We start from the raw sequence: 12,500 nt of genomic DNA on the forward strand, positions 1-12,500 counted from the left end.
GGGAACGCAGGGAACGCAGGGAACGCTGAGATTGTGTGGCGCTGAGCAATGCAAATCCGACGGTTCCACGGCATCTGCCGGATGGTGGTGCTGGTGACGGGTTTCGCGTTCGCCAATTGGCTTCACTTGGCAGGTGGAAAAGGATTGCTGCCATGGCTCTGCTGTGCAGTGCTGGAACGAACCATGGGCTGCCTTGGTGGCTGGTTGCGCTGTGCTGAGAGCATAATTGAGATGTACTTCGTCTTCAGAGCGTCCCATTAAAAGGCACCTTCAGCGGGATTTCCGTTTTTTGTGTCTGGCAGCTCGCTAGCCCGTTAGCTGGAAATATTTTCCCCGTCAGGAAAATGGATGTGCCACTGGACGTACGAAGGGAAAGAAACGGAGAGAAAGAGAAAGAGAGAGAGAGAGAGAGAGAGAGAGAGACACTCCGTTGGTCTGGTCTCAAGATCACGCCTTTATCGGTGAGACCGAGGCCGGCGAGAGTGCCATCGTTGCTTCACAAAGTTGACGTTAATGTTTACCATTTTAAACGGCGTCCAAAATGGCTTAGCGTGGCGTATCGGGCGTGCTCGTTATCCGGACCGGACGCCGCGAAGACCGCGCCACCATCGCCAGCGCCTTTTTAAAGGTGCCTTTCGGTGTTCAGCTTCAGGTGTCCAGTTTTGCTACCCCCACGCGCGGGTGATGTCAGGCTTAGTCAATTCTCCCGTGGCCAGTACCAGTACACCAAAAACCAGCATGGGAAAAACGAAAAATATTGTAATTTATGAACACAATTATTATGGATTATAATCATTATCCGGGTGAATGTAAAATGAAGAATAATGATGATGATGTTTCGCTCGTCCGTTCGCTCGCTCGCTCGCGCGTTCGCTCAATCTCACTTTCGCCCTTCGCCATCTTGTCTCGTGATCGCGTTCAGTGTGCTTTTCCTCCTGAGGGCAGCAGCGGCAGTGCTTTGTTGCTGCCTGATTTTCCATCACCTGATTAGTGGCCACCGTTGCCGTTGCTAGTGGACATCCTGTCGGGGATGCATACCCACAGGGACGCCATTGCCGCGTCTCATTAGGACGCTTTCACCTTTGTCAGCAGCAGTCGCCCGGACTTAGGGCAAACGCTCAGCTGGGGCTTTAGAGGACAATGTTGTCGTCGGTTTGAATTTACGTTTCCCGCCAGAGCATTCACGTCAGCTGAATTTTCGTTTGTGCTTTATGCTGACTGACCAGCAGAAATCTCGAACCATTTGTGCCGGTGATGAAGCGATGAGGTGTTTATTAATAATTGGATTTTTTGTAAAGTTAAATTGCCAAGAATATCATTGATTGGAATTATTTGTTGCAGAAAACCATGTTTGTAATCACTGGGCGATATCAAACGATCTTGTTAATGGGAAGAAGATCCTGAAATTGACATTTAGACGCATTGTTTGTTTGTTCATGTTTTCCAATCCATCATAAGGAAAGCTCTTTCCGGTTTCATTTATTCATTTTGGTAAAAAGGATAGAAATCTGTTTAAAAAACCAACCCAGGCCTAACCTTCATCCGAAAGATCCGAAAAGAATCGTAGAACGAACGACATGAATGGAGACGCATGGTTGTGGATTAATGGAGGCGCATGGTACCACCATTTTCGCTAGCAAATTTGCTAGGAATTTTCTTGTTTAATCACCTTTTGCATCTGTTTTATAACTCAGCTTACAGTTATTCTTGTCGTGAATATTTTAACACATTTTTAGCTTTTCTTAGAAACCATTTCATCAGACGGAATGCTTAGTTCAGGGCATTATTGTACAGAAAAATTGTAAATAAAAAAGAAATCACTAGGAAACATTGAATTGAAAAAAAAGGTTACCACACTACATTTAACTCCTAATAAGTACGAAAAACAAATACAGGGTGCGCCATCAGGTGCTAACCTGTTTTAAAGTTGAATAACTCTGTCATTTTTCAGCCGAGGTAAGGTAAAAAGGTATGCACCTGATGGCGCAGCCTGTACTTACAATAAATTCGTCAACCGTTCGGAAACTCCAAACCATCACCAACATAAACTATGTTTGCATTTGCATTAAAATTTCCATTTTCAAACCCATCCATTCCCATCCCACACCACGGACGGATCGCTGGTATGGATTCGTTTTGGTATGAAAATTAATTTGTAAATTATTTACATTTCATGAACATTTTTCTGCTCATTACATCGCCATTGAACGCCAGCAGCGTGGCTACTCTCCGTCGGACTTCTGGATCGGCTGAACGTTGGAATGCACGGACCGGATCGCATCGCGGAGGGTTCCGGTGGTTGCGGTGGATCACCCCAAACCCATGCCGGACAGGAAATGAGAAAAGGGTGGCACCCACGAGAATGTCAGCCACTCTCTTCCTTCCACCCAAAAAACCCATCCCCCGGATGACTTGTTGCGGCTGGTCGGTTGCTTTTGTCTTGTTTGATCAGTTTCTCAAATTTGTTCCATCGAGACCGAGGCAGCAACGAGAGAGAGAGGGAGAGAGATTTCGATGCCAACACTCGGATCATTGACAGAAGGGGTTGGAGGGATGCGGGAGCAGGAGCAGGGTGCCGCTTTAGAATGTGCCACTGTGGAATGTTCCAACATTTTCGATTGTCAACTGCCGACTCGACGGAATGGAACATAACCGCGGGGTATTGTGCGGTAGTGTAAGGAGCAATAAATTGAAAAACAGTCCAAAGCAACCAGACAGAGCGAAGGGGATGCAACCACCGCCCGTTTTTGGGGGGTGACATGGTGACTGCCTGCTTCCCCTGTCTGGCGTGACATTGTTTGGCTTTTGGATTATAAAACTGTAAATCAAAGCTCACACGCCCAATTCCGGTTTCTCGCTCCTCTCGTGTGGGGGGTGTGGTTGCTGGCTGCTCCACTCCATTGCATACCTTGCGTTTCCTATCTTTCCCCTCATTGCCATTTGGTGGTTTTATTGATGAAAAATATCATCAAGTTCCCCGTAGCGGAAGTGAAACGGGAGTCCGGGAAATGGGAAATGCTTGTTTGTTGTGCCAGAGTTTATAGATAAATCTATTTCCCAATATGGAATCGTTGTTGGGAAGGAGCCTTAGCGGATCCTTTTCGGACTTCGGTGTAACTCCTGCTCCTCCACACTTCACGAGACGAGGTGACATTCAATTGGTTGTGGTTGGAGGTTGGACTTTAATGAATTCTTTCCGCTCGCTGGTAGGAATGCCAGTGTAACATCGCACCTCCCAGGAGTGGTACGACGGATGGCACTACTTTGAATGCCAGACGATCGCTGCGATCGTCGTACAGTATCATTGCATTCGGATGCTCGTTGGACGCTCTTTTTTTTGGGGGACAAACAGCTCTCATTGCTGCACGTCAAGCAAACAACCAACCAACCAACCGCCAACGATCGTCAACTGACGGATGACTCAAACAGCAAAAAGGAGAAGCAGACGAAGAACCTCGGTGTGGCATTGTGGGCTACGATCCTAAATTTTGCTCACCCCGACCGGTGTGACAGCTGGCCAAAGCCAGTGACCGGAAGGAGCGAACGGAAGGAAACAGTACATTTTTACGCTCGCGCTCACTCGCCACGCTCCACCGTGGAGGAAGCGATGGAAGCGGTTTGCGAAACAATCTGCAGCATGCCAGCGAATTGAATTAGTTGGTCACCAACGCCACCACCACGACGGGGGGGATGGCAAGATCCACGACACTAAACATTCCCGTTCGTCCGTGCCGGAAAGCCTGCCATTTTGTTTGGTGCTGTCGGTGCAGCAGACGAACGAAAACTCTCTCGCGCCCCTCCTCCCGCGAAAAACATCAACGAAACGGCCACTTTGCGGCGCTCAATTATTCGCGTGCGGCATAGTCATTAGGACTGTGCATTGCGCACTCCCACCGTAGCTTCTGCTGCTGCTGCTGCTGGTGGTTCATTGTTTAATTTTCTATTTTAGCAAAAATCATAAATCGGACACTGGACGACGCTTGACAGTGTGTGCCTGTTTGTGGTGGAGGTGTTGGCGGTGCAGGAGTCAATTCCTGGTCGCGAAAATGCAAAGCTTTTCCGCGAAGCGCTCGCCTGGTTTCTTCGTCTTCCCGAGAGAGTGCTCCGTGGAGTGCGGCGGTGTGAAGTGCAATGGAATGGAGACAAAAAAATGGCCTTTTTGTGACATAAAAGCAGCGGCACCAATGTGCAATGTGGCCCAACCGGAGGGAGGAAGACAGAAAAGAAAAGGAAAGGGAAAAAAACACTATTTGCATTAGCAGCCACAGCCAAAGCGTTTGCTGTCCGTCGTGTGCTTTTTATTCCTTCCGCACCAAACCGGCCATCAGCCGGTCAGGCCAGGCAGGGCCAGCCAGCCAGTGCAGTGGTGCCCACCCTCCGATTGTCGTCGGTTGGCGTGGAGGCTCACGGAGCTAAGTCCTTGGGCATGTTCTCATTTGAAGCTGCTGGTGCTGGTGCTGGTGGTGCTGTCGCCATTATTTCGAGACAACGCGAGGCATTCTCTAATTTCTTTTTTTTCTGCTGCTGCTGCTGCTGCTCCTCTTCATCTGCTTCTCTTGCTTCTCTCACGCGGCTTCGCTGCACTTCCGGTGCAGGGAAAACAGAAGGACACAGACACCCATACAGATAGAGGCAAAACTCCCACGGCTTGGTAGCCTTTCAAACGTTCGTGTGACCGGCGCTGAACCATCCACGAGTAAGTTAAACGACAGAAACCGGACACCGGCAGTCGTTTTAAGGGAGTGTGTCGCGTCCGCGATCGGGATTGGGAAATGGCAGCGCAAGAGCAGCCCCCTTTCACAGACACATTTGGAAGGTCCGTGGGCGCTGTGTCCTCCGGCGAGTGGCTTTTACTGCCGGGAACGGCCGTCGAATGGTGTTGCCAATGCTGGGGCAACACAAAAGGTTGCCCGCCTTTTGCCCGCACGTGCAGCACGTGGTGGTGCGAAACAAATGACATCAAAGCTGCAGCTGCACAAGCATGTTAAAATCTGCCACGTCGGTGCTAGCTTTCTGGCATGGGTGGCAAAGTGAAGCGAATGTTGAAACCGGCTGGACCGACGGTTAGATGGTGCGACCTGGCTTTTCCGTTGATCCATGGGCAGATGTGAGCGGGAACGGGAAGTGTCTTGAGCTGCATTGCTGTGATGTGTACGGCGGTGGGCGATTGATGTGTCGAATGTTACACATTACTGTTTGGTGTGGGTTTCGAAGAGATACGAAACGTGGGATGGTTACAATTTCAGCTTTATGAAGTGGTGCGCATGAAGAAGCATGTTAATGAAGTGCAGTTTTTACGTTTTCCATTGTTTTTTACAAACGAAAACGGTTTGAGAGGCTAGGCCATGAGGAGTAAAGTGGTCTATTGAGATAGCATAATGTACAATGCATTTTGTAGTATTTTTTTATTAACTGTTGGATTGAAAGGCATGAGATTCATACATGGATATGCATAAAACATAAATGTAAATAAATAACTTTTGTTTTGCTTTCGTTTTGGAGGAGAACATCATTGCAGTTTAATCGCATCCTGTAAAGGTATGATGGATATTTTTGATTTGATAGCCTTGCTCTTAAAAAAAAATTAATGTTAAGTGGAATATTAATAATTATGCTTAAGTGCAGTCATTTGAAGCGACAGTATCAGTCATGCATCATAAATTCAGTATTGTTTAGATCAGTTAGGTTTGGATGGTAGTAGTAGTAGTAAGTTTTTTTTTAATAAATCGTGTTTTGCGTTCAGCAAAGAAGATAAAGGAGATTTAGTGAGCTCGGGGAGTACCCCTCTCAACACTGTTGCAAAATTTGGGTTTGGATGCAGCTCCATTGCGATTGGTTTGTCAATAATATATCTCCATTGCAATGCAAATAATGATCATAAAATTATTACACTAATTTATAAACAATTTAAGAAGGCAGAAAGCTTCCTTAAAGATTGCATTCGACGGCGCATGATTGAAAATAGTTGAAATATTTTTCTGGGCAGCCCAAAACCACTAGTGGATTGTGGTGCTTGATCGGCGAGTAGTAAGTGATTCGCAAGATAGTAATATTTGTTTCTGATGTTTTTTAAGATAAAAGATAAATGTGCTAGTCAAAAGTGGCCGAGAATCTAGAATTATATAAAGCATACCTTTAGACGCGTATCTCTAAATCAGAAACTGGAACTAAAACCTACGCTTTTTTCTTGGTTTTTAGTTCATCAAAAGTTGAGTTCTACTTAAAATAGCATTGTCCTAATAAATAATTTTGGCAATTTATGCCACCTAGAGGTTAAAATAAGCGAACCTGTCGCGCTCTCTAGCCCCGATTACTAGTAATAAAAACGATCGCCACCTAGACGATGCTTTGGCCGCCTTAAAACCATCATGCTGCAAGCTTCAAGACTGATGTAGAACATGTGAAACAAATTTCATTCACCAGCTTGTTCCCTACAGTACACACATGAACACGAGATAAGGGTAAGCGTATCACATTTGTAAAGAAAATTCGTCCATTACTCGACGCTCGCCGAGTAACCGTGAGTGGTATGTGTGTATTACACCTTTTTCCAGGACAAACTTCCTCTTCCCTTCCCTCCACTGCCTTTCCTTCCACTTCTACTGTTGCTGGTTCTGTAACGATGCGCCCGTGCCCTTTTATGCAAAGAGCGGAAACACAACGAGACGCTCGGTCATTCTCGGCTAGTGTAAAATGCAAATATAACCTCATTTGTATTGTTCCACGAGCCAGTAGCTAGCTCGGTTCGGTGATACTTACGGTAGCAACGAAAAGTCCACCACCATTGGCGATGTCCGCTCCGGTAGCTTGAGGGTGTGAGTTGAGGGAGACAAAACTGGCAGACGGCACTTCACGAGTGTGGTGTGGCCGATGGCCTAGTTGTCCTGTTGTTGTTGCTGTGGGAGGAGGAGGAGGTAAATGCAAAAGTTTTCCTCTGTTCCGCGCACGTCTCAGCCCTACTGCCACGCCAATTTGTTTGGTTCGCTCGCTGGAGGTTCGCTTCGGTGGAGGTGGATCACATAAGGGTTCGTGGATGGAGGACAATATTTCTTTCCAACCGACTGAAAGTGCTCGTACCGACGAATGGGAGGCGGAAGTGGACATACATTATAAAAAAACGAAATAAAAAGAAATGAAAGTAAGGGAATTTGAACGCAAGGAACGGCTTCAAAGAGAGGAATCAAACAAAATATCAAATCACCACCTTAAGACACCCCAGTTCCTTTGGCTGGCTGTTTATTAGACATCTTTAACACTTAATCTATTAGCTCGTTCGAATGGTTTAGCTGGGTGCTCCGGTGACCTTCACCTGTTCTCTACGAGCTAAAAGAACTGATTAAACTTCTTTTCAATTTGACTTTTTCGCGACACGTAGTCGCGCTTGTCGGGATTGTTTCTATCTTCGTTCTTCTAGCTTCTTCATTCCAGCAGCAGCAGCAGCAGCAGCAGCAGAGTGCAATCGGAGTGCACAGTTCGTACAGTGATCACCGGGTTGATTACATTCGCCCCCACACCTGGGTTCATCCACAAACTATTCCAAACTATACCTAAACGGGAAGGAGAGAGAGAGAGAGAGAGAGAGAGAGAGAGAGAGAGAGAGAGAGAGAGAGAGAGAGAGTAAGAACAGGAGAGCGCGGGCGATGAAGGTAGAGCTGAATGATTGAATTTCGAGTTCTTTATTTAATTGTAATTAAAGTTGCAGAAAACTTGCTCAAACAACACGTGCCAGTGCAGTCAGTGGTGTGCACGGTGCCCACCAGAGGAGGTTGCCCACCAGAGCTCTCTTACTTTCGTCCTCTTCGTTCAATCAACCGGTAACACCATTTTTCATTTTCCCAAAAATTTCCACCAACACCACCATCACCAACGTTCGTCACTGTGAAAACCTCCAGAGGCCCAGACAGCGGTTTCGGGTCGTTTGGGGAGCAAAACGGAGAAGGGATGATGAAGAAGCAGGAGGCAGTTGCTGGCCACGATGCCACGAAAGGGAGGGTGGGACGGTAGGAAACTTTAAGAAATTAGTTGCGCTTGAGACAGAAGCAGCAGAGAAGGAAGCGTGAGGATAGTGAGGCTAAAGTTTCTGGCCGCGCACTACCACTAGAACCCCCCGTCACTAGAAGAAAACAAGTCGTAGCAAAGGAAAATGAGTGAGTGAGTGAAGAGAGGGAGAAAGTTTCAGCATTATGCTCCGGATATTCCATCCATCACATCCACGCGGCCTCCACCTTCCTCCAAAAACTTCGCAGCTCAGTGAGGAGAGTGTGAGGGGAAGAGAAAAGAGACCGAGTGTGGCTGAAGAAACTGACGTATTTCGGCCACAATTACCGCAGTTGCACTTCAACCGTGGGGTAGCAATTGCATGTATGTGCTGCTGCTGCTGCTGCTGCTGCTGCTGCTGTATGTTGTGGTGCCTGGTGGCCAGGTGAGTGGGTGGGTTGGTGGTGATAAGGTTAGAACTTTTACCACACTCGACGCACACATACACAGCACCATAGATGCATGTCGAGCTGTAGTGGAGCACAAGATTTGAAGCAAAAAGAAACGACCGAAGAGAAAAGGGAAGGGTTCCTGGTTCTTAACGCAACCCACCTCTTTCGTTGAGAACCAGGAACCGGCCGCTGAGGTGCCGGTTTGCTGGGTTGTTTCCGGAAATGCACAACATGAATTTAATAATGTTGCGTTGCGTCTCTCGCTCTCTCTCTCTCTTTTCTGTTGCTCGCCGGCGTGCGAATCGCTTTTCCGGTTGCTCCTCCGCACGTTGCGGTTGCTTCATTTTGCCTCGCACAACACTCCGGATTGCTTCCGGTTTCCGGGGGCGTTTTTTTTACTATTGCCAAACAGGGAACCACTTCCGCGCTGACTTTGCAACCGTCGCTGCTGCTGCTGCTGGTGGCGTGTGGCTTGTCATTCAATTTCCCTTCTATTCTGACTCAGGCTGACTGACTGTATGCTGCATTTGATTGGTTTTGGTGTGGAAAGCGCGCGGTACCGGCACTTGGTCGGGGCCACGTGCTTCTTGGGGCAGGAAATCGAATTCCGGAACAATCGGAACTCGATAAACATTTGGATTTCAATCAGCGCAAGCAGAGTTGAGTGTGCGCCAGGGGTTGCAACATTAGCAGTGAGTGTATGCGTGTGTGGAAAGATGAATTTGTTGCACACACGACCCTGCATACGAGAGCATGTTTTGAAGCCAGTGCGATGCGGATCTGATGACTTCATATGCAGCAACATTATCGTGTTCATTATCCAACGATCATCATCAATGAAGAATGCAGTTCATTGCCATCTTCGATCAAGTGAATGAACATGCAGAGGGATGCAGAGGATTGCTTTCTATGCGCTGTTCATAAGCTGCAAGATGAAAGTCATCCCATAGCATGCTGCCATGCTCATCGTTTGTTGCTTGGAAACGGAGCAAAACGAGTTTAAAATGGAACACAACACCACAAACAGCTCGTTCCAACAACTGGAATTGGAACTGGGACTGGAGCAATCGCGCTACGGATTGACTGCAAACCAACCAACCAACGGATCGACCAAACCATTTCATAAAGCGCATCATCACAGGGCCACTGCAAAGAGCGACGAAAAAAAAGGGAGTGGATGCTTTCCCAAATCCGATTGCACAATGTATGGCTTTCGAAATGTGTCGAACGGACGAATGGTGAAAAGTGAAACAAATGCACGAATCGAGATTGTCGCTCGATTCCCTCCCTTCCATTCCGTTTTCCTCCATTCGTGGTGATCCACGGTGTCGCGGATGATGATAGTGATTTCATAGTGCACCGGACGATGCCGCACCGAATGAGGACGAATAGGGAGCAGCATAAAAGTAGCATAATCCCGTGGGGAATGAAAAAGAAAATGGGGGAAATCCCAAGCAAAAAGGAAGGGCAGGGAGGAAACTGAATCGAAGCAGCTCGTACCAAACCGAATTGAAATCCGATAAGAGAGACAGCACCGAGCCGGCTGGCGGTGTGACCATTACACGGAGCAGTTGGCGAGTCAGCCTCAGGTTCGATGGAATGGCAGCAGTAGCAGCAGGTTGGCAGGCAGGAGCGGATGAAGACCGAGGACCGAGATTGGCGCTCTTGGCTTGAGATTAGAGTGATGTTTACACAGAATCGAAACAAAAAAATCTCCTTCAGTGTGCCAGATTCCTGGGACGATTTCGTTCCTCCCGATGTTGCTTAGCTATTGTTTTTTCGTTCACTTTGTCCACTCGTTCACCATCGCATCGCGGAGACACAGGCAGTGTAACGACGATGTTGCTGACGATGTTGAGGGGCAGGACTAGCGCCAGAAGATCTCCTTCTTGAAGGAATATTTCTGTAAACCACGGTCTCGTGCACCACCCCGTCAGGATCAGCACACCACAGATTGTCCCATATTGTGGACGCCAGCGTTGGGATGGAATTTTTCCCGTTTTTTTTTCTTTTTTTTTTGGTGCCGGAAAGCTGTCATCTCTTTCACTGGCCAATGGTCATCTTTTGAGGATGGGGTTGGGGTTGGGGTTGGTTTTTTCATATCAGCAAAGCTCCGAGTAACGGATGCACCCCAAAAAAGGATGCAATGCCGCCGAAATGTGCGACGTATTTGCGGCCCTTGGTAGACCTCACTTTTCTCCTAGAAAGTATATTGACCACCAGAGCGTTTTGTGTCCAGTGTTCATCTCCGGACGTATTTATGGTTCTCCAGAGACCCGTTGGCCGTGTAAGGTTCTGTCAGAGTGTGGAAATTTTGAAAAGAATGTGGTCCCGCTTGCGGTAAACGTATGCTGTCACTATTTCGTGGAGCTATTTGTTCGAAACGAAGCAGACATAACACATGACGAGACCGTCCAGTTGATATGATGGTTATCCTTGGACTCGAATAATATGCTGCATCATTTCATTTGTCAAATATAAAAGGGATTTAGGTCAATGTGACGCGATAATAGCATTGTGCATTCTGCACAACGATCTGCATCATATACCGTTAGGGTGTTTCTTCATACACGCAGAACATCTTCGTAGTGATAACGAATGAAAAGAGCTACTGATTTGCACGTTGACCACATCAGATTATAAGTATTTGAAGGCAAACGTTTATTTACATCTGTTCACGGTGCTGTGTAGTGGTGAGTGTTTTGTAGGACAATGATCTCTACACACAACAATATTGATTGATTGATTGATTATTGATTGTTATTATTCCTCTCTCCCTGCTAATGTATCTTTCCGTTGTCGAGAATCTGATTTCCTTGTTTCCTTTTGTACTTTTTCTGTTAATTTTAAATACATCGTAGAGCCTAGCCGAACAAACGAAACTTGATGATCAATATGAAATAAAATAAATGAAATATGTACGAACGTTCCGTTGTGATAAAACAATTTCTTCATCGCAACGAAAATGTGCTGCCCATGAAGAAGCATCTCTACAAAAGCTACTGCGATGGCCAGGCTAATACACATGTCTTGTCCAAATCGCGTCCTGCATTGAGAGAAACTAAATTATGTGACGGAGTTGCAAGCACTCGACGCTCGAGTGATGCAAAATGCGAACCACAAAATCGTGTTGAAACGTCGAAAAAAGATCCGTCGGAACTATCCAGTGGCCATCTTTCGACATTGAACTGCATTGAGCCTCCTCCCCATGGAGGGGAACGACTCATCGAACGTGACAGTAGCAGTTCCGCTTCCGCTTCTTGTATTCACATTCCAAACAATCGATTCCTCCCGTGTTCCCCTTTTGACCTTATTCTACTCCACACACTGACTACAGACCATCGTGCCAGCAACCAGAATGGCTGCGTGTTCTGCCACATTCCTGGCACGGAACGCACTCCAAAGCGAAAGCGACCGTTACAACGACACGTGGCAAAGCATCGCCATCGCCACCATCGAGGTCTTTTACGCGACACCCAAGCACCGTCACCGGCAAACCGAAACAGGTGACCGTTCAGCCTATTCCGAGGGGGCTCCGAGCAAGACAAATATTTGATATTTGCATAAGTGATGTTTGATTTTGATATTCAGTCAGTGCATATTAATCAGACTCTCTGGCTCTGACCGATTCCCGCCGGGCCGGGGCTGTTCGGAGTGTCGGACATCACCGGTTCCCCTTTGAAGGACCTGTGCTTTGCGATGGTTTTTTTCCGTTTCTGACGCGGGCCTCGATGAGACGGAATGAGAGATTTCCTCTTGCGATATGGTTGGATTTCTCTTCAGCTCTGCTTCGTCCCCCGAAAACAGTCATCAGTGTCACGGCATGTGCGTCATAAACATTCGTTAATTTAGCATTTTACCTTATCGGCCCGCGGGTAAACAACAGCGGCCCACGAAGGACGGCGATCTAATCGGTTGCTTCTGGCACTGCGTCACTGCTGCTGCTACCTGGATGATGGATTGCGTCTACTAAACATCCATAATAATGACGCGCGCCCGCGCGTGTCAGAAAAGTGGACAGAGAAACCATTTATGAAGTATTCTTGTGTTTCGGTAAAATGTTTCTTGGTT

Source organism: Anopheles aquasalis, chromosome 3 (genome assembly GCF_943734665.1).
Source record: "Anopheles aquasalis chromosome 3, idAnoAquaMG_Q_19, whole genome shotgun sequence".
Lineage (NCBI taxonomy): Eukaryota > Metazoa > Arthropoda > Insecta > Diptera > Culicidae > Anopheles > Anopheles aquasalis.